The 2,849-nt window shown below is 34.7% G+C and overlaps 1 non-coding gene across 1 annotated transcript; it reads left to right on the forward strand.

Annotated features, from left to right (window-relative positions):
• The first annotated feature begins 276 nt into the window (after positions 1-276).
• On the forward strand, positions 277-348 carry TRNAT-GGU. Its single transcript has one exon. It is a non-coding gene; the product is annotated as a tRNA-Thr (tRNA).
• The last annotated feature ends 2,501 nt before the right edge of the window (positions 349-2,849 follow it).

Raw genomic sequence — 2,849 nt, forward strand, 5'->3', positions numbered from 1 at the left:
TGGATACAAAATATATAATTTTTTATTATTAAAGGCATTTTATTTGCCCTTTTTTTTTATTTTACATAAAAGATAAAGTGATTTGGATATCATAGCATTTCCTACAAATAGCTTTTATTGCAATGGAAGACAATCAATTAGTTACAAAACAAAATTGTTTAATTGAGAATTTTTCTATTAAATGGTACAAAATTCTACATGGACAACAACAAAGAAAGAAGAAAGAATCTAACAGCATTTTAGATGGTGGCTTTATTCAGGAATTGAATCAAACAAGCCCTTTTAACTCAGTGGTAGAGTAACGCCATGGTAAGGCGTAAGTCATCGGTTCAAATCCGATAAGGGGCTTTGATTTTTTCATAAATAAAAAAACTACGGCGGTAGTATTCATATTTGAAGTGCGAATAAATATATTGTTAATATTTGTAATAAAGTAGTATCAAAGTAACAAACCGTATGATTTAATATAATTTTATATATAATAAAATGATAACATTGTAATGAATTATAGTATGGTTATAAATTTGCTATTATATGATTTCTACCAAAACTCCTTCGTCCATGTATTTAAGTAGTGGCACCTGGGATTAGATTACATAAGTATTTGAGAAAAATAACCAGCAATTAAAAATCTATCATTGGATATGAATAATGGTGGTGAAAAATTGAATATGATGCGTTTGGATGAACCTACCTTCCTCCGCCTACTCAACGGGCTGCAACTTTTGATTTCTTCGTAGGGAAGAATAGAGAGGATTTCCCTCTCCACATTAATCTCTCAACACAGTACATTGATGGTTTTTTACTAGCTTTGTTAAAGCTTTGTGTACACGTTTCTAACCTCTTAACTTCTCTAACTTCTTTAACAAAATGCTAACCATTTTGCCTAAACTGCCTAATAGTCTTAACAATATTTCAACAACTCTCTTCTTCAATCTTTTGACATGTGGCAGCATTAGGACCTTTGATATCTTTACATGTCCCCTCAATCTCATGATTGGAGGAGCCAAGCATAAGATTGGAACAATGATGCTGGAATAAAGATGTCAAAGCCCTATACTTTGCCTCAGTGGACGAATGAGAGACAGTGTGTTGCTTCTTAAAAGCCCAAGAAATAGGACAAGAGCCTAAGTAAACAATAAATCCTCAAACAGATCTGCGATCATTAGGATCCCCAGTCCAGTCAGCATCACTATAAGCGTGCAGATGAAGGAGACAACCAAATGCCAAAATCAATGGTACTTTTCAAATACCTCAAGATTCTCTTAACTGCCACAACATGAGATTCCATGGGATTATGCATAAATTGACAAGCTTGATTCACTGAGAAGGCAATATCCGGCCTTGTAAAAGTGAGGTACTGCAGAGCACCAACAATGCTTCTATACTGCTCTAGATGAGAATAAGGTTTGCCATCATCTTTCAACAGTCTGTGATAAGGAAGACAAGGAGTAGAACATGGTTTTGAATCCTGCAAATCAACCTTGTCTAGTAGTTCCTTGATATACTTAGTCTGAGACACAAACAAGTCAGCAGACTGATATAAAATTTGCAGCCCCAGAAAATAAGTCAACTGGCCTAAATCCTTCATATCAACCTCCTGAGTTAAAGCACTAATTATAGATGTAATAAGAGATGAATTACTGCCAGTGAGAATGATATCATCAACATAGAGAAGCAAAACCACAGTATCAAGCAAAGAATGTTGAATAAAGAGAGATGGATCTGTACTTGAAGCTTGAAAACCTAAGCTTGGTAAGAAGCTAGTAAATCTTTCATTCCAGGCACGAGGAGCCTGTTTTAAACCGTACAAGGATTTCTTGAGTCTGCAAACAAAGTCAGAAGGATGATGCTTGTTGTGAATTTTAGACAACCTGAAAAATGGAGATTATAAAGATTAGTCTAAACACAAATTATACTCGCAAGTGCACAAGGTCAATCGTAATATAGTATGGCAAATACGAGGTCATTCCCACGAGGATTGAGTTCAACTACCAATTAGTCTAATCTAATTTACTTCACAAAATACTTTAACTACTCTAACTATATAAACAAGAAGTTAAACACGTAGCATGGTCACGTAAACACGAAAGGGGTTTTTTAAAGAATGATTTAATTACCAATGAAACTAAAAGACAAAACAAGTAGAAAGTCACAAAACACAAGGATGAGAAATTCAAATTGATAAACACACTAGGACAATGAATTCACCACTAGTAATCCGATCTAGCCTCGTATTCACCTACCTATTAACTAACCATTTGATGTCGCCGCTTAGTTTTCCTTTTTCATGAATTACATATGGTATTTAGGCTAACTCGTATATCCTATATGCAATTCGCCTATGGTATTTAGGTCAAATATCAACACATAGAAACTTATTAAGGTCAGTGAAAACCTCGAACAAGCATGTAAACCCTAGGAGTATGGTATGTACCCTAGACAAATTACAAAACCTCATCACATGAAGCAAGCCTCAAATTAAGTATGGTATTTACTCTAATTTGCATCCGATTAACTCAATTAAAAGTCTAGATGGTGATCAAGCATCAAGATAAGAAACCAAGTATTAAGCACAGTGATCAAGAATCCAACATCACACAAGCAAAAACATAAGGAAGAAACAATCAAACTTAGCCAATTGCGGTACTCTTCCGATGTCTCCAATTTCTCCTAGTCTTTGCATGTCCCTTTAAGGAGTTGTTTCTCATGCTTAAATAAAACACCCCACGTCTATTCTCACCCTAACTGGGCTTTTAGCAGCCCAACAGTAAAGAAAAACCTAATTAAAACATAAATCCAAAATGGGTAAGTAATTGATTCCTCTTCTTACTTGGACTGGGATTACA

This window comes from Prunus dulcis, unplaced genomic scaffold (assembly GCF_902201215.1).
Source record: "Prunus dulcis unplaced genomic scaffold, ALMONDv2, whole genome shotgun sequence".
Classification (NCBI taxonomy): Eukaryota; Viridiplantae; Streptophyta; class Magnoliopsida; order Rosales; family Rosaceae; genus Prunus; species Prunus dulcis.